The sequence below is a fragment of the Pan troglodytes genome, chromosome 12, assembly GCF_028858775.2.
Source record: "Pan troglodytes isolate AG18354 chromosome 12, NHGRI_mPanTro3-v2.0_pri, whole genome shotgun sequence".
NCBI lineage: Eukaryota > Metazoa > Chordata > Mammalia > Primates > Hominidae > Pan > Pan troglodytes.
This window is the reverse complement of record NC_072410.2, coordinates 29,932,454-29,960,075: the sequence shown is the minus strand read 5'-3', so window position 1 is coordinate 29,960,075 and position 27,622 is coordinate 29,932,454.

Genomic DNA, 27,622 nt, shown 5'->3' with positions numbered 1-27,622 from the left:
TCTGTGATGTTGGTGTTCAACTCACAGAGTTTCACACTGCTTTTCATAGAGCAGTTCTGAAACATTCTTTTCGTAGTGTCTGCAAGTGGACATTTGGAGAGCTTTCAGGCATGTGGTGGAAAACGAATTATCGTCACATAGAAACCAGAGAGAAGCATTGTCAGAAACTTCTTTGTGATGATTGCATTCACCTCACAGAGTTGAAGGTTCCTTTTCAAACAGCAGTTTCCAAACACTCTTTCTGTGGAATCTGCAAGTGGATATTTGGACCGCTTTGAAGATTTCGTTGGAAACGGGATACTCTTCACAGAAAAGCTAAACAGAAGCATTCTCAGAAACTTCTTTGTGATGTTTGCATTCAACTCACAGAGTTGAACTTTCCTTATGAGAGGGAAGCTTTGAAACACTCTTTTTCTAGAATCTGCAAGTGGACATTTGGAGGGCTTTGAGGCCTGTGGTGGAAAAGGAAATATCTTCCCGTAGAAACTAGATAGAAGCATTCTCAGAAACTACTTTGGGATGATTGCATTCAAGTCACAGAGTGGAACATTCCCTTTGACAGAGCAGTTTGGAAACTCTCTTTTTGTAGAATCTGCAAGTGGAGATATGGACCGCTTGGAGGCCCATGGTAGTAAAGGAAATAACTTCATGTAAAAGCTAGACAGTAGCATTCTCAGAACCTTCTTCGAGATGTTTGCATTCAACTCACAGTGTTGAACCATTCTTTGATAGTTCAGGTTTGAAACACTCTTTTTGTAGAAACTGCAAGTGGATAATTTGACCCCTCTGAGGATTTCGTTGGAAACGGGAAAAACCGCACCTCACTAAACTGAAGCATTCTCAGAACTTTCTTCGTGATGTTTGTATTCAACTCACAGTGTTGAACCTTTCTTTGATAGTTCAGGTTTGAAACACTCTTTTTGTAGAAACTGCAAGTGGATATTTGGACCTCTCTGAGGATTTCGTTGGAAACGGGATAATTTCAGCTAACTACACAGAAGCAGTCTCAGAATCTTCTTTGTGATGCTTGCGTTCAAATCCCAGATTTGAACCTTCCTTGGAAAGTTCAGGGTTGAAACACTCTTTTTGTAGAAACTGCAAGTGGATATTTGGACCTCTCTGAGGATTTCGTTGGAAACGGGATAATTTCAGCTAACTAAACAGAAGCAGTCTCAGAATCTTCTTTGTGATGCTTGCGTTCAAATCCCAGATTTGAACCTTCCTTGGAAAGTTCAGGGTTGAAACACTCTTTTTGTAGAAACTGCAAGTGGATATTTGGACCTCTCTGAGGATTTCGTTGGAAACGGGATAAACCGCACCTCACTAAACAGAAGCATTCTCAGAACTTTCTTCGTGATGTTTGCATTCAACTCACAGTGTTGAACCTTTCTTTGATAGTTCAGGTTTGAAACACTCTTTTTGTAGAAACTGCAAGTGGATATTTGGACCTCTTTGAGGACTCTCGTAGTAAAGGAAATAACTTCATATAAAAACAAGACAGAAGCATTCTCAGAAAATTCTTTGGGATCATTGAGTTGAAGTCACAGAGCTGAACATTCCTTTGGATGGAGCGGGTTTGAAACACACTTTTTGTAGCATCTGCAAGTGGATATTTGGACCTGTCTGAGGATTTCGTTGGAAACGGGATAACTGCACCTAACTAAACGGAAGCATTCTCAGAAACTTCTTTGTGATGTTTGCGTTCAAATCCCAGAGTTGAACCTTCCTTTGACAGTTCAGGTTTGAAACACTCTTTTTGTAGGATCTGCAAGTGGATATTTGGACCACTCTGTGGCCTTCGTTCGAAACGCGTATATCGTCACTTAAAATCTAGACGGAAGCCTTCTCAGAAACTTCTCTGTGATGATTGCATTCAACTCACAGAGCTGAACACTCCTATGGAGACAGCAGTTTTGAAACTCTCTTTCTGTGGAATCTGCAAGTGGATATGTGGACCTCTTTGAAGATTTCTTTGGAAACGGGAATATCTTCACATAAAAACTAAACAGAAGCATTCTCTGAAACTTCTCTGTGATGTTGGTGTTCAACTCACAGAGTTTCACACTGCTTTTCATAGAGCAGTTCTGAAACATTCTTTTCGTAGTGTCTGCAAGTGGACATTTGGAGAGCTTTCAGGCATGTGGTGGAAAACGAATTATCGTCACATAGAAACCAGAGAGAAGCATTGTCAGAAACTTCTTTGTGATGATTGCATTCACCTCACAGAGTTAAAGGTTCCTTTTCAAACAGCAGTTTCCAAACACTCTTTCTGTGGAATCTGCAAGTGGATATTTGGACCGCTTTGAAGATTTCGTTGGAAACGGGATACTCTTCACAGAAAAGCTAAACAGAAGCATTCTCAGAAACTTCTTTGTGATGTTTGCATTCAACTCACAGAGTTGAACTTTCCTTATGAGAGGGAAGCTTTGAAACACTCTTTTTCTAGAATCTGCAAGTGGACATTTGGAGGGCTTTGAGGCCTGTGGTGGAAAAGGAAATATCTTCCCGTAGAAACTAGATAGAAGCATTCTCAGAAACTACTTTGGGATGATTGCATTCAAGTCACAGAGTGGAACATTCCCTTTGACAGAGCAGTTTGGAAACTCTCTTTTTGTAGAATCTGCAAGTGGAGATATGGACCGCTTGGAGGCCCATGGTAGTAAAGGAAATAACTTCATGTAAAACCTAGACAGTAGCATTCTCAGAACCTTCTTCGAGATGTTTGCATTCAACTCACAGTGTTGAACCATTCTTTGATAGTTCAGGTTTGAAACACTCTTTTTGTAGAAACTGCAAGTGGATAATTTGACCCCTCTGAGGATTTCGTTGGAAACGGGAAAAACCGCACCTCACTAAACTGAAGCATTCTCAGAACTTTCTTCGTGATGTTTGTATTCAACTCACAGTGTTGAACCTTTCTTTGATAGTTCAGGTTTGAAACACTCTTTTTGTAGAAACTGCAAGTGGATATTTGGACCTCTCTGAGGATTTCGTTGGAAACGGGATAATTTCAGCTAACTAAACAGAAGCAGTCTCAGAATCTTCTTTGTGATGCTTGCGTTCAAATCCCAGATTTGAACCTTCCTTGGAAAGTTCAGGGTTGAAACACTCTTTTTGTAGAAACTGCAAGTGGATATTTGGACCTCTCTGAGGATTTCGTTGGAAACGGGATAAACCGCACCTCACTAAACAGAAGCATTCTCAGAACTTTCTTCGTGATGTTTGCATTCAACTCACAGTGTTGAACCTTTCTTTGATAGTTCAGGTTTGAAACACTCTTTTTGTAGAAACTGCAAGTGGATATTTGGACCTCTTTGAGGACTCTCGTAGTAAAGGAAATAACTTCATATAAAAACAAGACAGAAGCATTTTCAGAAAATTCTTTGGGATCATTGAGTTGAAGTCACAGAGCTGAACATTCCTTTGGATGGAGCGGGTTTGAAACACACTTTTTGTAGCATCTGCAAGTGGATATTTGGACCTCTCTGAGGATTTCGTTGGAAACGGGATAACTGCACCTAACTAAACGGAAGCATTCTCAGAAACTTCTTTGTGATGTTTGCGTTCAAATCCCAGAGTTGAACCTTCCTTTGACAGTTCAGGTTTGAAACACTCTTTTTGTAGGATCTGCAAGTGGATATTTGGACCACTCTGTGGCCTTCGTTCGAAACGCGTATATCGTCACTTAAAATCTAGACGGAAGCCTTCTCAGAAACTTCTCTGTGATGATTGCATTCAACTCACAGAGCTGAACACTCCTATGGAGACAGCAGTTTTGAAACTCTCTTTCTGTGGAATCTGCAAGTGGATATGTGGACCTCTTTGAAGATTTCTTTGGAAACGGGAATATCTTCACATAAAAACTAAACAGAAGCATTCTCTGAAACTTCTCTGTGATGTTGGTGTTCAACTCACAGAGTTTCACACTGCTTTTCATAGAGCAGTTCTGAAACATTCTTTTCGTAGTGTCTGCAAGTGGACATTTGGAGAGCTTTCAGGCATGTGGTGGAAAACGAATTATCGTCACATAGAAACGAGAGAGAAGCATTGTCAGAAACTTCTTTGTGATGATTGCATTCACCTCACAGAGTTGAAGGTTCCTTTTCAAACAGCAGTTTCCAAACACTCTTTCTGTGGAATCTGCAAGTGGATATTTGGACCGCTTTGAAGATTTCGTTGGAAATGGGATACTCTTCACAGAAAAGCTAAACAGAAGCATTCTCAGAAACTTCTTTGTGATGTTTGCATTCAACTCACAGAGTTGAACTTTCCTTATGAGAGGGAAGCTTTGAAACACTGTTTTTCTAGAATCTGCAAGTGGACATTTGGAGGGCTTTGAGGCCTGTGGTGGAAAAGGAAATATCTTCCCGTAGAAACTAGATAGAAGCATTCTCAGAAACTACTTTGGGATGATTGCATTCAAGTCACAGAGTGGAACATTCCCTTTGACAGAGCAGTTTGGAAACTCTCTTTTTGTAGAATCTGCAAGTGGAGATATGGACCGCTTGGAGGCCCATGGTAGTAAAGGAAATAACTTCATGTAAAACCTAGACAGTAGCATTCTCAGAACCTTCTTCGAGATGTTTGCATTCAACTCACAGTGTTGAACCATTCTTTGATAGTTCAGGTTTGAAACACTCTTTTTGTAGAAACTGCAAGTGGATAATTTGACCCCTCTGAGGATTTCGTTGGAAACGGGAAAAACCGCACCTCACTAAACTGAAGCATTCTCAGAACTTTCTTCGTGATGTTTGTATTCAACTCACAGTGTTGAACCTTTCTTTGATAGTTCAGGTTTGAAACACTCTTTTTGTAGAAACTGCAAGTGGATATTTGGACCTCTCTGAGGATTTCGTTGGAAACGGGATAATTTCAGCTAACTAAACAGAAGCAGTCTCAGAATCTTCTTTGTGATGCTTGCGTTCAAATCCCAGATTTGAACCTTCCTTGGAAAGTTCAGGGTTGAAACACTCTTTTTGTAGAAACTGCAAGTGGATATTTGGACCTCTCTGAGGATTTCGTTGGAAACGGGATAATTTCAGCTAACTAAACAGAAGCAGTCTCAGAATCTTCTTTGTGATGCTTGCGTTCAAATCCCAGATTTGAACCTTCCTTGGAAAGTTCAGGGTTGAAACACTCTTTTTGTAGAAACTGCAAGTGGATATTTGGACCTCTCTGAGGATTTCGTTGGAAACGGGATAAACCGCACCTCACTAAACAGAAGCATTCTCAGAACTTTCTTCGTGATGTTTGCATTCAACTCACAGTGTTGAACCTTTCTTTGATAGTTCAGGTTTGAAACACTCTTTTTGTAGAAACTGCAAGTGGATATTTGGACATCTTTGAGGACTCTCGTAGTAAAGGAAATAACTTCATATAAAAACAAGACAGAAGCATTCTCAGAAAATTCTTTGGGATCATTGAGTTGAAGTCACAGAGCTGAACATTCCTTTGGATGGAGCGGGTTTGAAACACACTTTTTGTAGCATCTGCAAGTGGATATTTGGACCTGTCTGAGGATTTCGTTGGAAACGGGATAACTGCACCTAACTAAACGGAAGCATTCTCAGAAACTTCTTTGTGATGTTTGCGTTCAAATCCCAGAGTTGAACCTTCCTTTGACAGTTCAGGTTTGAAACACTCTTTTTGTAGGATCTGCAAGTGGATATTTGGACCACTCTGTGGCCTTCGTTCGAAACGCGTATATCGTCACTTAAAATCTAGACGGAAGCCTTCTCAGAAACTTCTCTGTGATGATTGCATTCAACTCACAGAGCTGAACACTCCTATGGAGACAGCAGTTTTGAAACTCTCTTTCTGTGGAATCTGCAAGTGGATATGTGGACCTCTTTGAAGATTTCTTTGGAAACGGGAATATCTTCACATAAAAACTAAACAGAAGCATTCTCTGAAACTTCTCTGTGATGTTGGTGTTCAACTCACAGAGTTTCACACTGCTTTTCATAGAGCAGTTCTGAAACATTCTTTTCGTAGTGTCTGCAAGTGGACATTTGGAGAGCTTTCAGGCATGTGGTGGAAAACGAATTATCGTCACATAGAAACCAGAGAGAAGCATTGTCAGAAACTTCTTTGTGATGATTGCATTCACCTCACAGAGTTGAAGGTTCCTTTTCAAACAGCAGTTTCCAAACACTCTTTCTGTGGAATCTGCAAGTGGATATTTGGACCGCTTTGAAGATTTCGTTGGAAACGGGATACTCTTCACAGAAAAGCTAAACAGAAGCATTCTCAGAAACTTCTTTGTGATGTTTGCATTCAACTCACAGAGTTGAACTTTCCTTATGAGAGGGAAGCTTTGAAACACTCTTTTTCTAGAATCTGCAAGTGGACATTTGGAGGGCTTTGAGGCCTGTGGTGGAAAAGGAAATATCTTCCCGTAGAAACTAGATAGAAGCATTCTCAGAAACTACTTTGGGATGATTGCATTCAAGTCACAGAGTGGAACATTCCCTTTGACAGAGCAGTTTGGAAACTCTCTTTTTGTAGAATCTGCAAGTGGAGATATGGACCGCTTGGAGGCCCATGGTAGTAAAGGAAATAACTTCATGTAAAACCTAGACAGTAGCATTCTCAGAACCTTCTTCGAGATGTTTGCATTCAACTCACAGTGTTGAACCATTCTTTGATAGTTCAGGTTTGAAACACTCTTTTTGTAGAAACTGCAAGTGGATAATTTGACCCCTCTGAGGATTTCGTTGGAAACGGGAAAAACCGCACCTCACTAAACTGAAGCATTCTCAGAACTTTCTTCGTGATGTTTGTATTCAACTCACAGTGTTGAACCTTTCTTTGATAGTTCAGGTTTGAAACACTCTTTTTGTAGAAACTGCAAGTGGATATTTGGACCTCTCTGAGGATTTCGTTGGAAACGGGATAATTTCAGCTAACTAAACAGAAGCAGTCTCAGAATCTTCTTTGTGATGCTTGCGTTCAAATCCCAGATTTGAACCTTCCTTGGAAAGTTCAGGGTTGAAACACTCTTTTTGTAGAAACTGCAAGTGGATATTTGGACCTCTCTGAGGATTTCGTTGGAAACGGGATAATTTCAGCTAACTAAACAGAAGCAGTCTCAGAATCTTCTTTGTGATGCTTGCGTTCAAATCCCAGATTTGAACCTTCCTTGGAAAGTTCAGGGTTGAAACACTCTTTTTGTAGAAACTGCAAGTGGATATTTGGACCTCTCTGAGGATTTCGTTGGAAACGGGATAAACCGCACCTCACTAAACAGAAGCATTCTCAGAACTTTCTTCGTGATGTTTGCATTCAACTCACAGTGTTGAACCTTTCTTTGATAGTTCAGGTTTGAAACACTCTTTTTGTAGAAACTGCAAGTGGATATTTGGACCTCTTTGAGGACTCTCGTAGTAAAGGAAATAACTTCATATAAAAACAAGACAGAAGCATTCTCAGAAAATTCTTTGGGATCATTGAGTTGAAGTCACAGAGCTGAACATTCCTTTGGATGGAGCGGGTTTGAAACACACTTTTTGTAGCATCTGCAAGTGGATATTTGGACCTCTCTGAGGATTTCGTTGGAAACGGGATAACTGCACCTAACTAAACGGAAGCATTCTCAGAAACTTCTTTGTGATGTTTGCGTTCAAATCCCAGAGTTGAACCTTCCTTTGACAGTTCAGGTTTGAAACACTCTTTTTGTAGGATCTGCAAGTGGATATTTGGACCACTCTGTGGCCTTCGTTCGAAACGCGTATATCGTCACTTAAAATCTAGACGGAAGCCTTCTCAGAAACTTCTCTGTGATGATTGCATTCAACTCACAGAGCTGAACACTCCTATGGAGACAGCAGTTTTGAAACTCTCTTTCTGTGGAATCTGCAAGTGGATATGTGGACCTCTTTGAAGATTTCTTTGGAAACGGGAATATCTTCACATAAAAACTAAACAGAAGCATTCTCTGAAACTTCTCTGTGATGTTGGTGTTCAACTCACAGAGTTTCACACTGCTTTTCATAGAGCAGTTCTGAAACATTCTTTTCGTAGTGTCTGCAAGTGGACATTTGGAGAGCTTTCAGGCATGTGGTGGAAAACGAATTATCGTCACATAGAAACGAGAGAGAAGCATTGTCAGAAACTTCTTTGTGATGATTGCATTCACCTCACAGAGTTGAAGGTTCCTTTTCAAACAGCAGTTTCCAAACACTCTTTCTGTGGAATCTGCAAGTGGATATTTGGACCGCTTTGAAGATTTCGTTGGAAACGGGATACTCTTCACAGAAAAGCTAAACAGAAGCATTCTCAGAAACTTCTTTGTGATGTTTGCATTCAACTCACAGAGTTGAACTTTCCTTATGAGAGGGAAGCTTTGAAACACTCTTTTTCTAGAATCTGCAAGTGGACATTTGGAGGGCTTTGAGGCCTGTGGTGGAAAAGGAAATATCTTCCCGTAGAAACTAGATAGAAGCATTCTCAGAAACTACTTTGGGATGATTGCATTCAAGTCACAGAGTGGAACATTCCCTTTGACAGAGCAGTTTGGAAACTCTCTTTTTGTAGAATCTGCAAGTGGAGATATGGACCGCTTGGAGGCCCATGGTAGTAAAGGAAATAACTTCATGTAAAACCTAGACAGTAGCATTCTCAGAACCTTCTTCGAGATGTTTGCATTCAACTCACAGTGTTGAACCATTCTTTGATAGTTCAGGTTTGAAACACTGTTTTTGTAGAAACTGCAAGTGGATAATTTGACCCCTCTGAGGATTTCGTTGGAAACGGGAAAAAACGCACCTCACTAAACTGAAGCATTCTCAGAACTTTCTTCGTGATGTTTGTATTCAACTCACAGTGTTGAACCTTTCTTTGATAGTTCAGGTTTGAAACACTCTTTTTGTAGAAACTGCAAGTGGATATTTGGACCTCTCTGAGGATTTCGTTGGAAACGGGATAATTTCAGCTAACTAAACAGAAGCAGTCTCAGAATCTTCTTTGTGATGCTTGCGTTCAAATCCCAGATTTGAACCTTCCTTGGAAAGTTCAGGGTTGAAACACTCTTTTTGTAGAAACTGCAAGTGGATATTTGGACCTCTCTGAGGATTTCGTTGGAAACGGGATAAACCTCACCTCACTAAACAGAAGCATTCTCAGAACTTTCTTCGTGATGTTTGCATTCAACTCACAGTGTTGAACCTTTCTTTGATAGTTCAGGTTTGAAACACTCTTTTTGTAGAAACTGCAAGTGGATATTTGGACCTCTTTGAGGACTCTCGTAGTAAAGGAAATAACTTCATATAAAAACAAGACAGAAGCATTTTCAGAAAATTCTTTGGGATCATTGAGTTGAAGTCACAGAGCTGAACATTCCTTTGGATGGAGCGGGTTTGAAACACACTTTTTGTAGCATCTGCAAGTGGATATTTGGACCTCTCTGAGGATTTCGTTGGAAACGGGATAACTGCACCTAACTAAACGGAAGCATTCTCAGAAACTTCTTTGTGATGTTTGCGTTCAAATCCCAGAGTTGAACCTTCCTTTGACAGTTCAGGTTTGAAACACTCTTTTTGTAGGATCTGCAAGTGGATATTTGGACCACTCTGTGGCCTTCGTTCGAAACGCGTATATCGTCACTTAAAATCTAGACGGAAGCCTTCTCAGAAACTTCTCTGTGATGATTGCATTCAACTCACAGAGCTGAACACTCCTATGGAGACAGCAGTTTTGAAACTCTCTTTCTGTGGAATCTGCAAGTGGATATGTGGACCTCTTTGAAGATTTCTTTGGAAACGGGAATATCTTCACATAAAAACTAAACAGAAGCATTCTCTGAAACTTCTCTGTGATGTTGGTGTTCAACTCACAGAGTTTCACACTGCTTTTCATAGAGCAGTTCTGAAACATTCTTTTCGTAGTGTCTGCAAGTGGACATTTGGAGAGCTTTCAGGCATGTGGTGGAAAACGAATTATCGTCACATAGAAACGAGAGAGAAGCATTGTCAGAAACTTCTTTGTGATGATTGCATTCACCTCACAGAGTTGAAGGTTCCTTTTCAAACAGCAGTTTCCAAACACTCTTTCTGTGGAATCTGCAAGTGGATATTTGGACCGCTTTGAAGATTTCGTTGGAAATGGGATACTCTTCACAGAAAAGCTAAACAGAAGCATTCTCAGAAACTTCTTTGTGATGTTTGCATTCAACTCACAGAGTTGAACTTTCCTTATGAGAGGGAAGCTTTGAAACACTCTTTTTCTAGAATCTGCAAGTGGACATTTGGAGGGCTTTGAGGCCTGTGGTGGAAAAGGAAATATCTTCCCGTAGAAACTAGATAGAAGCATTCTCAGAAACTACTTTGGGATGATTGCATTCAAGTCACAGAGTGGAACATTCCCTTTGACAGAGCAGTTTGGAAACTCTCTTTTTGTAGAATCTGCAAGTGGAGATATGGACCGCTTGGAGGCCCATGGTAGTAAAGGAAATAACTTCATGTAAAAGCTACACAGTAGCATTCTCAGAACCTTCTTCGAGATGTTTGCATTCAACTCACAGTGTTGAACCATTCTTTGATAGTTCAGGTTTGAAACACTCTTTTTGTAGAAACTGCAAGTGGATAATTTGACCCCTCTGAGGATTTCGTTGGAAACGGGAAAAACCGCACCTCACTAAACTGAAGCATTCTCAGAACTTTCTTCGTGATGTTTGTATTCAACTCACAGTGTTGAACCTTTCTTTGATAGTTCAGGTTTGAAACACTCTTTTTGTAGAAACTGCAAGTGGATATTTGGACCTCTCTGAGGATTTCGTTGGAAACGGGATAATTTCAGCTAACTAAACAGAAGCAGTCTCAGAATCTTCTTTGTGATGCTTGCGTTCAAATCCCAGATTTGAACCTTCCTTGGAAAGTTCAGGGTTGAAACACTCTTTTTGTAGAAACTGCAAGTGGATATTTGGACCTCTCTGAGGATTTCGTTGGAAACGGGATAATTTCAGCTAACTAAACAGAAGCAGTCTCAGAATCTTCTTTGTGATGCTTGCGTTCAAATCCCAGATTTGAACCTTCCTTGGAAAGTTCAGGGTTGAAACACTCTTTTTGTAGAAACTGCAAGTGGATATTTGGACCTCTCTGAGGATTTCGTTGGAAACGGGATAAACCGCACCTCACTAAACAGAAGCATTCTCAGAACTTTCTTCGTGATGTTTGCATTCAACTCACAGTGTTGAACCTTTCTTTGATAGTTCAGGTTTGAAACACTCTTTTTGTAGAAACTGCAAGTGGATATTTGGACCTCTTTGAGGACTCTCGTAGTAAAGGAAATAACTTCATATGAAAACAAGACAGAAGCATTCTCAGAAAATTCTTTGGGATCATTGAGTTGAAGTCACAGAGCTGAACATTCCTTTGGATGGAGCGGGTTTGAAACACACTTTTTGTAGCATCTGCAAGTGGATATTTGGACCTGTCTGAGGATTTCGTTGGAAACGGGATAACTGCACCTAACTAAACGGAAGCATTCTCAGAAACTTCTTTGTGATGTTTGCGTTCAAATCCCAGAGTTGAACCTTCCTTTGACAGTTCAGGTTTGAAACACTCTTTTTGTAGGATCTGCAAGTGGATATTTGGACCACTCTGTGGCCTTCGTTCGAAACGCGTATATCGTCACTTAAAATCTAGACGGAAGCCTTCTCAGAAACTTCTCTGTGATGATTGCATTCAACTCACAGAGCTGAACACTCCTATGGAGACAGCAGTTTTGAAACTCTCTTTCTGTGGAATCTGCAAGTGGATATGTGGACCTCTTTGAAGATTTCTTTGGAAACGGGAATATCTTCACATAAAAACTAAACAGAAGCATTCTCTGAAACTTCTCTGTGATGTTGGTGTTCAACTCACAGAGTTTCACACTGCTTTTCATAGAGCAGTTCTGAAACATTCTTTTCGTAGTGTCTGCAAGTGGACATTTGGAGAGCTTTCAGGCATGTGGTGGAAAACGAATTATCGTCACATAGAAACCAGAGAGAAGCATTGTCAGAAACTTCTTTGTGATGATTGCATTCACCTCACAGAGTTGAAGGTTCCTTTTCAAACAGCAGTTTCCAAACACTCTTTCTGTGGAATCTGCAAGTGGATATTTGGACCGCTTTGAAGATTTCGTTGGAAACGGGATACTCTTCACAGAAAAGCTAAACAGAAGCATTCTCAGAAACTTCTTTGTGATGTTTGCATTCAACTCACAGAGTTGAACTTTCCTTATGAGAGGGAAGCTTTGAAACACTCTTTTTCTAGAATCTGCAAGTGGACATTTGGAGGGCTTTGAGGCCTGTGGTGGAAAAGGAAATATCTTCCCGTAGAAACTAGATAGAAGCATTCTCAGAAACTACTTTGGGATGATTGCATTCAAGTCACAGAGTGGAACATTCCCTTTGACAGAGCAGTTTGGAAACTCTCTTTTTGTAGAATCTGCAAGTGGAGATATGGACCGCTTGGAGGCCCATGGTAGTAAAGGAAATAACTTCATGTAAAAGCTAGACAGTAGCATTCTCAGAACCTTCTTCGAGATGTTTGCATTCAACTCACAGTGTTGAACCATTCTTTGATAGTTCAGGTTTGAAACACTCTTTTTGTAGAAACTGCAAGTGGATATTTGGACCTCTCTGAGGATTTCGTTGGAAACGGGATAATTTCAGCTAACTAAACAGAAGCAGTCTCAGAATCTTCTTTGTGATGCTTGCGTTCAAATCCCAGATTTGAACCTTCCTTGGAAAGTTCAGGGTTGAAACACTCTTTTTGTAGAAACTGCAAGTGGATATTTGGACCTCTCTGAGGATTTCGTTGGAAACGGGATAATTTCAGCTAACTAAACAGAAGCAGTCTCAGAATCTTCTTTGTGATGCTTGCGTTCAAATCCCAGATTTGAACCTTCCTTGGAAAGTTCAGGGTTGAAACACTCTTTTTGTAGAAACTGCAAGTGGATATTTGGACCTCTCTGAGGATTTCGTTGGAAACGGGATAAACCGCACCTCACTAAACAGAAGCATTCTCAGAACTTTCTTCGTGATGTTTGCATTCAACTCACAGTGTTGAACCTTTCTTTGATAGTTCAGGTTTGAAACACTCTTTTTGTAGAAACTGCAAGTGGATATTTGGACCTCTTTGAGGACTCTCGTAGTAAAGGAAATAACTTCATATAAAAACAAGACAGAAGCATTCTCAGAAAATTCTTTGGGATCATTGAGTTGAAGTCACAGAGCTGAACATTCCTTTGGATGGAGCGGGTTTGAAACACACTTTTTGTAGCATCTGCAAGTGGATATTTGGACCTGTCTGAGGATTTCGTTGGAAACGGGATAACTGCACCTAACTAAACGGAAGCATTCTCAGAAACTTCTTTGTGATGTTTGCGTTCAAATCCCAGAGTTGAACCTTCCTTTGACAGTTCAGGTTTGAAACACTCTTTTTGTAGGATCTGCAAGTGGATATTTGGACCACTCTGTGGCCTTCGTTCGAAACGCGTATATCGTCACTTAAAATCTAGACGGAAGCCTTCTCAGAAACTTCTCTGTGATGATTGCATTCAACTCACAGAGCTGAACACTCCTATGGAGACAGCAGTTTTGAAACTCTCTTTCTGTGGAATCTGCAAGTGGATATGTGGACCTCTTTGAAGATTTCTTTGGAAACGGGAATATCTTCACATAAAAACTAAACAGAAGCATTCTCTGAAACTTCTCTGTGATGTTGGTGTTCAACTCACAGAGTTTCACACTGCTTTTCATAGAGCAGTTCTGAAACATTCTTTTCGTAGTGTCTGCAAGTGGACATTTGGAGAGCTTTCAGGCATGTGGTGGAAAACGAATTATCGTCACATAGAAACCAGAGAGAAGCATTGTCAGAAACTTCTTTGTGATGATTGCATTCACCTCACAGAGTTGAAGGTTCCTTTTCAAACAGCAGTTTCCAAACACTCTTTCTGTGGAATCTGCAAGTGGATATTTGGACCGCTTTGAAGATTTCGTTGGAAACGGGATACTCTTCACAGAAAAGCTAAACAGAAGCATTCTCAGAAACTTCTTTGTGATGTTTGCATTCAACTCACAGAGTTGAACTTTCCTTATGAGAGGGAAGCTTTGAAACACTCTTTTTCTAGAATCTGCAAGTGGACATTTGGAGGGCTTTGAGGCCTGTGGTGGAAAAGGAAATATCTTCCCGTAGAAACTAGATAGAAGCATTCTCAGAAACTACTTTGGGATGATTGCATTCAAGTCACAGAGTGGAACATTCCCTTTGACAGAGCAGTTTGGAAACTCTCTTTTTGTAGAATCTGCAAGTGGAGATATGGACCGCTTGGAGGCCCATGGTAGTAAAGGAAATAACTTCATGTAAAAGCTAGACAGTAGCATTCTCAGAACCTTCTTCGAGATGTTTGCATTCAACTCACAGTGTTGAACCATTCTTTGATAGTTCAGGTTTGAAACACTCTTTTTGTAGAAACTGCAAGTGGATAATTTGACCCCTCTGAAGATTTCGTTGGAAACGGGAAAAACCGCACCTCACTAAACTGAAGCATTCTCAGAACTTTCTTCGTGATGTTTGTATTCAACTCACAGTGTTGAACCTTTCTTTGATAGTTCAGGTTTGAAACACTCTTTTTGTAGAAACTGCAAGTGGATATTTGGACCTCTCTGAGGATTTCGTTGGAAACGGGATAATTTCAGCTAACTAAACAGAAGCAGTCTCAGAATCTTCTTTGTGATGCTTGCGTTCAAATCCCAGATTTGAACCTTCCTTGGAAAGTTCAGGGTTGAAACACTCTTTTTGTAGAAACTGCAAGTGGATATTTGGACCTCTCTGAGGATTTCGTTGGAAACGGGATAAACCGCACCTCACTAAACAGAAGCATTCTCAGAACTTTCTTCGTGATGTTTGCATTCAACTCACAGTGTTGAACCTTTCTTTGATAGTTCAGGTTTGAAACACTCTTTTTGTAGAAACTGCAAGTGGATATTTGGACCTCTTTGAGGACTCTCGTAGTAAAGGAAATAACTTCATATAAAAACAAGACAGAAGCATTCACAGAAAATTCTTTGGGATCATTGAGTTGAACTCACAGAGCTGAACATTCCTTTGGATGGAGCGGGTTTGAAACACACTTTTTGTAGCATCTGCAAGTGGATATTTGGACCTCTCTGAGGATTTCGTTGGAAACGGGATAAACCGCACCTCACTAAACAGAAGCATTCTCAGAACTTTCTTCGTGATGTTTGCATTCAACTCACAGTGTTGAACCTTTCTTTGATAGTTCAGGTTTGAAACACTCTTTTTGTAGAAACTGCAAGTGGATATTTGGACCTCTTTGAGGACTCTCGTAGTAAAGGAAATAACTTCATATAAAAACAAGACAGAAGCATTCTCAGAAAATTCTTTGGGATCATTGAGTTGAAGTCACAGAGCTGAACATTCCTTTGGATGGAGCGGGTTTGAAACACACTTTTTGTAGCATCTGCAAGTGGATATTTGGACCTGTCTGAGGATTTCGTTGGAAACGGGATAACTGCACCTAACTAAACGGAAGCATTCTCAGAAACTTCTTTGTGATGTTTGCGTTCAAATCCCAGAGTTGAACCTTCCTTTGACAGTTCAGGTTTGAAACACTCTTTTTGTAGGATCTGCAAGTGGATATTTGGACCACTCTGTGGCCTTCGTTCGAAACGCGTATATCGTCACTTAAAATCTAGACGGAAGCCTTCTCAGAAACTTCTCTGTGATGATTGCATTCAACTCACAGAGCTGAACACTCCTATGGAGACAGCAGTTTTGAAACTCTCTTTCTGTGGAATCTGCAAGTGGATATGTGGACCTCTTTGAAGATTTCTTTGGAAACGGGAATATCTTCACATAAAAACTAAACAGAAGCATTCTCTGAAACTTCTCTGTGATGTTGGTGTTCAACTCACAGAGTTTCACACTGCTTTTCATAGAGCAGTTCTGAAACATTCTTTTCGTAGTGTCTGCAAGTGGACATTTGGAGAGCTTTCAGGCATGTGGTGGAAAACGAATTATCGTCACATAGAAACCAGAGAGAAGCATTGTCAGAAACTTCTTTGTGATGATTGCATTCACCTCACAGAGTTGAAGGTTCCTTTTCAAACAGCAGTTTCCAAACACTCTTTCTGTGGAATCTGCAAGTGGATATTTGGACCGCTTTGAAGATTTCGTTGGAAACGGGATACTCTTCACAGAAAAGCTAAACAGAAGCATTCTCAGAAACTTCTTTGTGATGTTTGCATTCAACTCACAGAGTTGAACTTTCCTTATGAGAGGGAAGCTTTGAAACACTCTTTTTCTAGAATCTGCAAGTGGACATTTGGAGGGCTTTGAGGCCTGTGGTGGAAAAGGAAATATCTTCCCGTAGAAACTAGATAGAAGCATTCTCAGAAACTACTTTGGGATGATTGCATTCAAGTCACAGAGTGGAACATTCCCTTTGACAGAGCAGTTTGGAAACTCTCTTTTTGTAGAATCTGCAAGTGGAGATATGGACCGCTTGGAGGCCCATGGTAGTAAAGGAAATAACTTCATGTAAAAGCTAGACAGTAGCATTCTCAGAACCTTCTTCGAGATGTTTGCATTCAACTCACAGTGTTGAACCATTCTTTGATAGTTCAGGTTTGAAACACTCTTTTTGTAGAAACTGCAAGTGGATAATTTGACCCCTCTGAGGATTTCGTTGGAAACGGGAAAAACCGCACCTCACTAAACTGAAGCATTCTCAGAACTTTCTTCGTGATGTTTGTATTCAACTCACAGTGTTGAACCTTTCTTTGATAGTTCAGGTTTGAAACACTCTTTTTGTAGAAACTGCAAGTGGATATTTGGACCTCTCTGAGGATTTCGTTGGAAACGGGATAATTTCAGCTAACTAAACAGAAGCAGTCTCAGAATCTTCTTTGTGATGCTTGCGTTCAAATCCCAGATTTGAACCTTCCTTGGAAAGTTCAGGGTTGAAACACTCTTTTTGTAGAAACTGCAAGTGGATATTTGGACCTCTCTGAGGATTTCGTTGGAAACGGGATAATTTCAGCTAACTAAACAGAAGCAGTCTCAGAATCTTCTTTGTGATGCTTGCGTTCAAATCCCAGATTTGAACCTTCCTTGGAAAGTTCAGGGTTGAAACACTCTTTTTGTAGAAACTGCAAGTGGATATTTGGACCTCTCTGAGGATTTCGTTGGAAACGGGATAAACCGCACCTCACTAAACAGAAGCATTCTCAGAACTTTCTTCGTGATGTTTGCATTCAACTCACAGTGTTGAACCTTTCTTTGATAGTTCAGGTTTGAAACACTCTTTTTGTAGAAACTGCAAGTGGATATTTGGACCTCTTTGAGGACTCTCGTAGTAAAGGAAATAACTTCATATAAAAACAAGACAGAAGCATTCTCAGAAAATTCTTTGGGATCATTGAGTTGAACTCACAGAGCTGAACATTCCTTTTGATGGAGCGGGTTTGAAACACACTTTTTGTAGCATCTGCAAGTGGATATTTGGACCTCTCTGAGGATTTCGTTGGAAACGGGATAAACCGCACCTCACTAAACAGAAGCATTCTCAGAACTTTCTTCGTGATGTTTGCATTCAACTCACAGTGTTGAACCTTTCTTTGATAGTTCAGGTTTGAAACACTCTTTTTGTAGAAACTGCAAGTGGATATTTGGACCTCTTTGAGGACTCTCGTAGTAAAGGAAATAACTTCATATAAAAACAAGACAGAAGCATTCTCAGAAAATTCTTTGGGATCATTGAGTTGAAGTCACAGAGCTGAACATTCCTTTGGATGGAGCGGGTTTGAAACACACTTTTTGTAGCATCTGCAAGTGGATATTTGGACCTGTCTGAGGATTTCGTTGGAAACGGGATAACTGCACCTAACTAAACGGAAGCATTCTCAGAAACTTCTTTGTGATGTTTGCGTTCAAATCCCAGAGTTGAACCTTCCTTTGACAGTTCAGGTTTGAAACACTCTTTTTGTAGGATCTGCAAGTGGATATTTGGACCACTCTGTGGCCTTCGTTCGAAACGCGTATATCGTCACTTAAAATCTAGACGGAAGCCTTCTCAGAAACTTCTCTGTGATGATTGCATTCAACTCACAGAGCTGAACACTCCTATGGAGACAGCAGTTTTGAAACTCTCTTTCTGTGGAATCTGCAAGTGGATATGTGGACCTCTTTGAAGATTTCTTTGGAAACGGGAATATCTTCACATAAAAACTAAACAGAAGCATTCTCTGAAACTTCTCTGTGATGTTGGTGTTCAACTCACAGAGTTTCACACTGCTTTTCATAGAGCAGTTCTGAAACATTCTTTTCGTAGTGTCTGCAAGTGGACATTTGGAGAGCTTTCAGGCATGTGGTGGAAAACGAATTATCGTCACATAGAAACCAGAGAGAAGCATTGTCAGAAACTTCTTTGTGATGATTGCATTCACCTCACAGAGTTGAAGGTTCCTTTTCAAACAGCAGTTTCCAAACACTCTTTCTGTGGAATCTGCAAGTGGATATTTGGACCGCTTTGAAGATTTCGTTGGAAACGGGATACTCTTCACAGAAAAGCTAAACAGAAGCATTCTCAGAAACTTCTTTGTGATGTTTGCATTCAACTCACAGAGTTGAACTTTCCTTATGAGAGGGAAGCTTTGAAACACTCTTTTTCTAGAATCTGCAAGTGGACATTTGGAGGGCTTTGAGGCCTGTGGTGGAAAAGGAAATATCTTCCCGTAGAAACTAGATAGAAGCATTCTCAGAAACTACTTTGGGATGATTGCATTCAAGTCACAGAGTGGAACATTCCCTTTGACAGAGCAGTTTGGAAACTCTCTTTTTGTAGAATCTGCAAGTGGAGATATGGACCGCTTGGAGGCCCATGGTAGTAAAGGAAATAACTTCATGTAAAAGCTAGACAGTAGCATTCTCAGAACCTTCTTCGAGATGTTTGCATTCAACTCACAGTGTTGAACCATTCTTTGATAGTTCAGGTTTGAAACACTCTTTTTGTAGAAACTGCAAGTGGATAATTTGACCCCTCTGAGGATTTCGTTGGAAACGGGAAAAACCGCACCTCACTAAACTGAAGCATTCTCAGAACTTTCTTCGTGATGTTTGTATTCAACTCACAGTGTTGAACCTTTCTTTGATAGTTCAGGTTTGAAACACTCTTTTTGTAGAAACTGCAAGTGGATATTTGGACCTCTCTGAGGATTTCGTTGGAAACGGGATAATTTCAGCTAACTAAACAGAAGCAGTCTCAGAATCTTCTTTGTGATGCTTGCGTTCAAATCCCAGATTTGAACCTTCCTTGGAAAGTTCAGGGTTGAAACACTCTTTTTGTAGAAACTGCAAGTGGATATTTGGACCTCACTGAGGAATTCGTTGGAAACGGGATAATTTCAGCTAACTAAACAGAAGCAGTCTCAGAATCTTCTTTGTGATGCTTGCGTTCAAATCCCAGATTTGAACCTTCCTTGGAAAGTTCAGGGTTGAAACACTCTTTTTGTAGAAACTGCAAGTGGATATTTGGACCTCTCTGAGGATTTCGTTGGAAACGGGATAAACCGCACCTCACTAAACAGAAGCATTCTCAGAACTTTCTTCGTGATGTTTGCATTCAACTCACAGTGTTGAACCTTTCTTTGATAGTTCAGGTTTGAAACACTCTTTTTGTAGAAACTGCAAGTGGATGGATATTTGGACCTCTTTGAGGACTCTCGTAGTAAAGGAAATAACTTCATATAAAAACAAGACAGAAGCATTCTCAGAAAATTCTTTGGGATCATTGAGTTGAACTCACAGAGCTGAACATTCCTTTGGATGGAGCGGGTTTGAAACACACTTTTTGTAGCATCTGCAAGTGGATATTTGGACCTCTCTGAGGATTTCGTTGGAAACGGGATAAACCGCACCTCACTAAACAGAAGCATTCTCAGAACTTTCTTCGTGATGTTTGCATTCAACTCACAGTGTTGAACCTTTCTTTGATAGTTCAGGTTTGAAACACTCTTTTTGTAGAAACTGCAAGTGGATATTTGGACCTCTTTGAGGACTCTCGTAGTAAAGGAAATAACTTCATATAAAAACAAGACAGAAGCATTCTCAGAAAATTCTTTGGGATCATTGAGTTGAAGTCACAGAGCTGAACATTCCTTTGGATGGAGCGGGTTTGAAACACACTTTTTGTAGCATCTGCAAGTGGATATTTGGACCTGTCTGAGGATTTCGTTGGAAACGGGATAACTGCACCTAACTAAACGGAAGCATTCTCAGAAACTTCTTTGTGATGTTTGCGTTCAAATCCCAGAGTTGAACCTTCCTTTGACAGTTCAGGTTTGAAACACTCTTTTTGTAGGATCTGCAAGTGGATATTTGGACCACTCTGTGGCCTTCGTTCGAAACGCGTATATCGTCACTTAAAATCTAGACGGAAGCCTTCTCAGAAACTTCTCTGTGATGATTGCATTCAACTCACAGAGCTGAACACTCCTATGGAGACAGCAGTTTTGAAACTCTCTTTCTGTGGAATCTGCAAGTGGATATGTGGACCTCTTTGAAGATTTCTTTGGAAACGGGAATATCTTCACATAAAAACTAAACAGAAGCATTCTCTGAAACTTCTCTGTGATGTTGGTGTTCAACTCACAGAGTTTCACACTGCTTTTCATAGAGCAGTTCTGAAACATTCTTTTCGTAGTGTCTGCAAGTGGACATTTGGAGAGCTTTCAGGCATGTGGTGGAAAACGAATTATCGTCACATAGAAACCAGAGAGAAGCATTGTCAGAAACTTCTTTGTGATGATTGCATTCACCTCACAGAGTTGAAGGTTCCTTTTCAAACAGCAGTTTCCAAACACTCTTTCTGTGGAATCTGCAAGTGGATATTTGGACCGCTTTGAAGATTTCGTTGGAAACGGGATACTCTTCACAGAAAAGCTAAACAGAAGCATTCTCAGAAACTTCTTTGTGATGTTTGCATTCAACTCACAGAGTTGAACTTTCCTTATGAGAGGGAAGCTTTGAAACACTCTTTTTCTAGAATCTGCAAGTGGACATTTGGAGGGCTTTGAGGCCTGTGGTGGAAAAGGAAATATCTTCCCGTAGAAACTAGATAGAAGCATTCTCAGAAACTACTTTGGGATGATTGCATTCAAGTCACAGAGTGGAACATTCCCTTTGACAGAGCAGTTTGGAAACTCTCTTTTTGTAGAATCTGCAAGTGGAGATATGGACCGCTTGGAGGCCCATGGTAGTAAAGGAAATAACTTCATGTAAAAGCTAGACAGTAGCATTCTCAGAACCTTCTTCGAGATGTTTGCATTCAACTCACAGTGTTGAACCATTCTTTGATAGTTCAGGTTTGAAACACTCTTTTTGTAGAAACTGCAAGTGGATAATTTGACCCCTCTGAGGATTTCGTTGGAAACGGGAAAAACCGCACCTCACTAAACTGAAGCATTCTCAGAACTTTCTTCGTGATGTTTGTATTCAACTCACAGTGTTGAACCTTTCTTTGATAGTTCAGGTTTGAAACACTCTTTTTGTAGAAACTGCAAGTGGATATTTGGACCTCTCTGAGGATTTCGTTGGAAACGGGATAATTTCAGCTAACTAAACAGAAGCAGTCTCAGAATCTTCTTTGTGATGCTTGCGTTCAAATCCCAGATTTGAACCTTCCTTGGAAAGTTCAGGGTTGAAACACTCTTTTTGTAGAAACTGCAAGTGGATATTTGGACCTCTCTGAGGATTTCGTTGGAAACGGGATAATTTCAGCTAACTAAACAGAAGCAGTCTCAGAATCTTCTTTGTGATGCTTGCGTTCAAATCCCAGATTTGAACCTTCCTTGGAAAGTTCAGGGTTGAAACACTCTTTTTGTAGAAACTGCAAGTGGATATTTGGACCTCTCTGAGGATTTCGTTGGAAACGGGATAAACCGCACCTCACTAAACAGAAGCATTCTCAGAACTTTCTTCGTGATGTTTGCATTCAACTCACAGTGTTGAACCTTTCTTTGATAGTTCAGGTTTGAAACACTCTTTTTGTAGAAACTGCAAGTGGATATTTGGACCTCTTTGAGGACTCTCGTAGTAAAGGAAATAACTTCATATAAAAACAAGACAGAAGCATTCTCAGAAAATTCTTTGGGATCATTGAGTTGAAGTCACAGAGCTGAACATTCCTTTGGATGGAGCGGGTTTGAAACACACTTTTTGTAGCATCTGCAAGTGGATATTTGGACCTGTCTGAGGATTTCGTTGGAAACGGGATAACTGCACCTAACTAAACGGAAGCATTCTCAGAAACTTCTTTGTGATGTTTGCGTTCAAATCCCAGAGTTGAACCTTCCTTTGACAGTTCAGGTTTGAAACACTCTTTTTGTAGGATCTGCAAGTGGATATTTGGACCACTCTGTGGCCTTCGTTCGAAACGCGTATATCGTCACTTAAAATCTAGACGGAAGCCTTCTCAGAAACTTCTCTGTGATGATTGCATTCAACTCACAGAGCTGAACACTCCTATGGAGACAGCAGTTTTGAAACTCTCTTTCTGTGGAATCTGCAAGTGGATATGTGGACCTCTTTGAAGATTTCTTTGGAAACGGGAATATCTTCACATAAAAACTAAACAGAAGCATTCTCTGAAACTTCTCTGTGATGTTGGTGTTCAACTCACAGAGTTTCACACTGCTTTTCATAGAGCAGTTCTGAAACATTCTTTTCGTAGTGTCTGCAAGTGGACATTTGGAGAGCTTTCAGGCATGTGGTGGAAAACGAATTATCGTCACATAGAAACCAGAGAGAAGCATTGTCAGAAACTTCTTTGTGATGATTGCATTCACCTCACAGAGTTGAAGGTTCCTTTTCAAACAGCAGTTTCCAAACACTCTTTCTGTGGAATCTGCAAGTGGATATTTGGACCGCTTTGAAGATTTCGTTGGAAACGGGATACTCTTCACAGAAAAGCTAAACAGAAGCATTCTCAGAAACTTCTTTGTGATGTTTGCATTCAACTCACAGAGTTGAACTTTCCTTATGAGAGGGAAGCTTTGAAACACTCTTTTTCTAGAATCTGCAAGTGGACATTTGGAGGGCTTTGAGGCCTGTGGTGGAAAAGGAAATATCTTCCCGTAGAAACTAGATAGAAGCATTCTCAGAAACTACTTTGGGATGATTGCATTCAAGTCACAGAGTGGAACATTCCCTTTGACAGAGCAGTTTGGAAACTCTCTTTTTGTAGAATCTGCAAGTGGAGATATGGACCGCTTGGAGGCCCATGGTAGTAAAGGAAATAACTTCATGTAAAAGCTAGACAGTAGCATTCTCAGAACCTTCTTCGAGATGTTTGCATTCAACTCACAGTGTTGAACCATTCTTTGATAGTTCAGGTTTGAAACACTCTTTTTGTAGAAACTGCAAGTGGATAATTTGACCCCTCTGAAGATTTCGTTGGAAACGGGAAAAACCGCACCTCACTAAACTGAAGCATTCTCAGAACTTTCTTCGTGATGTTTGTATTCAACTCACAGTGTTGAACCTTTCTTTGATAGTTCAGGTTTGAAACACTCTTTTTGTAGAAACTGCAAGTGGATATTTGGACCTCTCTGAGGATTTCGTTGGAAACGGGATAATTTCAGCTAACTAAACAGAAGCAGTCTCAGAATCTTCTTTGTGATGCTTGCGTTCAAATCCCAGATTTGAACCTTCCTTGGAAAGTTCAGGGTTGAAACACTCTTTTTGTAGAAACTGCAAGTGGATATTTGGACCTCTCTGAGGATTTCGTTGGAAACGGGATAAACCGCACCTCACTAAACAGAAGCATTCTCAGAACTTTCTTCGTGATGTTTGCATTCAACTCACAGTGTTGAACCTTTCTTTGATAGTTCAGGTTTGAAACACTCTTTTTGTAGAAACTGCAAGTGGATATTTGGACCTCTTTGAGGACTCTCGTAGTAAAGGAAATAACTTCATATAAAAACAAGACAGAAGCATTCACAGAAAATTCTTTGGGATCATTGAGTTGAACTCACAGAGCTGAACATTCCTTTGGATGGAGCGGGTTTGAAACACACTTTTTGTAGCATCTGCAAGTGGATATTTGGACCTCTCTGAAGATTTCGTTGGAAACGGGATAAACCGCACCTCACTAAACAGAAGCATTCTCAGAACTTTCTTCGTGATGTTTGCATTCAACTCACAGTGTTGAACCTTTCTTTGATAGTTCAGGTTTGAAACACTCTTTTTGTAGAAACTGCAAGTGGATATTTGGACCTCTTTGAGGACTCTCGTAGTAAAGGAAATAACTTCATATAAAAACAAGACAGAAGCATTCTCAGAAAATTCTTTGGGATCATTGAGTTGAAGTCACAGAGCTGAACATTCCTTTGGATGGAGCGGGTTTGAAACACACTTTTTGTAGCATCTGCAAGTGGATATTTGGACCTGTCTGAGGATTTCGTTGGAAACGGGATAACTGCACCTAACTAAACGGAAGCATTCTCAGAAACTTCTTTGTGATGTTTGCGTTCAAATCCCAGAGTTGAACCTTCCTTTGACAGTTCAGGTTTGAAACACTCTTTTTGTAGGATCTGCAAGTGGATATTTGGACCACTCTGTGGCCTTCGTTCGAAACGCGTATATCGTCACTTAAAATCTAGACGGAAGCCTTCTCAGAAACTTCTCTGTGATGATTGCATTCAACTCACAGAGCTGAACACTCCTATGGAGACAGCAGTTTTGAAACTCTCTTTCTGTGGAATCTGCAAGTGGATATGTGGACCTCTTTGAAGATTTCTTTGGAAACGGGAATATCTTCACATAAAAACTAAACAGAAGCATTCTCTGAAACTTCTCTGTGATGTTGGTGTTCAACTCACAGAGTTTCACACTGCTTTTCATAGAGCAGTTCTGAAACATTCTTTTCGTAGTGTCTGCAAGTGGACATTTGGAGAGCTTTCAGGCATGTGGTGGAAAACGAATTATCGTCACATAGAAACCAGAGAGAAGCATTGTCAGAAACTTCTTTGTGATGATTGCATTCACCTCACAGAGTTGAAGGTTCCTTTTCAAACAGCAGTTTCCAAACACTCTTTCTGTGGAATCTGCAAGTGGATATTTGGACCGCTTTGAAGATTTCGTTGGAAACGGGATACTCTTCACAGAAAAGCTAAACAGAAGCATTCTCAGAAACTTCTTTGTGATGTTTGCATTCAACTCACAGAGTTGAACTTTCCTTATGAGAGGGAAGCTTTGAAACACTCTTTTTCTAGAATCTGCAAGTGGACATTTGGAGGGCTTTGAGGCCTGTGGTGGAAAATGAAATATCTTCCCGTAGAAACTAGATAGAAGCATTCTCAGAAACTACCTTGGGATGATTGCATTCAAGTCACAGAGTGGAACATTCCCTTTGACAGAGCAGTTTGGAAACTCTCTTTTTGTAGAATCTGCAAGTGGAGATATGGACCGCTTGGAGGCCCATGGTAGTAAAGGAAATAACTTCATGTAAAACCTAGACAGTAGCATTCTCAGAACCTTCTTCGAGATGTTTGCATTCAACTCACAGTGTTGAACCATTCTTTGATAGTTCAGGTTTGAAACACTCTTTTTGTAGAAACTGCAAGTGGATAATTTGACCCCTCTGAGGATTTCGTTGGAAACGGGAAAAACCGCACCTCACTAAACTGAAGCATTCTCAGAACTTTCTTCGTGATGTTTGTATTCAACTCACAGTGTTGAACCTTTCTTTGATAGTTCAGGTTTGAAACACTCTTTTTGTAGAAACTGCAAGTGGATATTTGGACCTCTCTGAGGATTTCGTTGGAAACGGGATAATTTCAGCTAACTAAACAGAAGCAGTCTCAGAATCTTCTTTGTGATGCTTGCGTTCAAATCCCAGATTTGAACCTTCCTTGGAAAGTTCAGGGTTGAAACACTCTTTTTGTAGAAACTGCAAGTGGATATTTGGACCTCTCTGAGGATTTCGTTGGAAACGGGATAATTTCAGCTAACTAAACAGAAGCAGTCTCAGAATCTTCTTTGTGATGCTTGCGTTCAAATCCCAGATTTGAACCTTCCTTGGACAGTTCAGGGTTGAAACACTCTTTTTGTAGAAACTGCAAGTGGATATTTGGACCTCTCTGAGGATTTCGTTGGAAACGGGATAAACCGCACCTCACTAAACAGAAGCATTCTCAGAACTTTCTTCGTGATGTTTGCATTCAACTCACAGTGTTGAACCTTTCTTTGATAGTTCAGGTTTGAAACACTCTTTTTGTAGAAACTGCAAGTGGATATTTGGACCTCTTTGAGGACTCTCGTAGTAAAGGAAATTACTTCATATAAAAACAAGACAGAAGCATTCTCAGAAAATTCTTTGGGATCATTGATTTGAAGTCACAGAGCTGAACATTCCTTTGGATGGAGCGGGTTTGAAACACACTTTTTGTAGCATCTGCAAGTGGATATTTGGACCTGTCTGAGGATTTCGTTGGAAACGGGATAACTGCACCTAACTAAACGGAAGCATTCTCAGAAACTTCTTTGTGATGTTTGCGTTCAAATCCCAGAGTTGAACCTTCCTTTGACAGTTCAGGTTTGAAACACTCTTTTTGTAGGATCTGCAAGTGGATATTTGGACCACTCTGTGGCCTTCGTTCGAAACGCGTATATCGTCACTTAAAATCTAGACGGAAGCCTTCTCAGAAACTTCTCTGTGATGATTGCATTCAACTCACAGAGCTGAACACTCCTATGGAGACAGCAGTTTTGAAACTCTCTTTCTGTGGAATCTGCAAGTGGATATGTGGACCTCTTTGAAGATTTCTTTGGAAACGGGAATATCTTCACATAAAAACTAAACAGAAGCATTCTCTGAAACTTCTCTGTGATGTTGGTGTTCAACTCACAGAGTTTCACACTGCTTTTCATAGAGCAGTTCTGAAACATTCTTTTCGTAGTGTCTGCAAGTGGACATTTGGAGAGCTTTCAGGCATGTGGTGGAAAACGAATTATCGTCACATAGAAACCAGAGAGAAGCATTGTCAGAAACTTCTTTGTGATGATTGCATTCACCTCACAGAGTTGAAGGTTCCTTTTCAAACAGCAGTTTCCAAACACTCTTTCTGTGGAATCTGCAAGTGGATATTTGGACCGCTTTGAAGATTTCGTTGGAAACGGGATACTCTTCACAGAAAAGCTAAACAGAAGCATTCTCAGAAACTTCTTTGTGATGTTTGCATTCAACTCACAGAGTTGAACTTTCCTTATGAGAGGGAAGCTTTGAAACACTCTTTTTCTAGAATCTGCAAGTGGACATTTGGAGGGCTTTGAGGCCTGTGGTGGAAAAGGAAATATCTTCCCGTAGAAACTAGATAGAAGCATTCTCAGAAACTACTTTGGGATGATTGCATTCAAGTCACAGAGTGGAACATTCCCTTTGACAGAGCAGTTTGGAAACTCTCTTTTTGTAGAATCTGCAAGTGGAGATATGGACCGCTTGGAGGCCCATGGTAGTAAAGGAAATAACTTCATGTAAAAGCTAGACAGTAGCATTCTCAGAACCTTCTTCGAGATGTTTGCATTCAACTCACAGTGTTGAACCATTCTTTGATAGT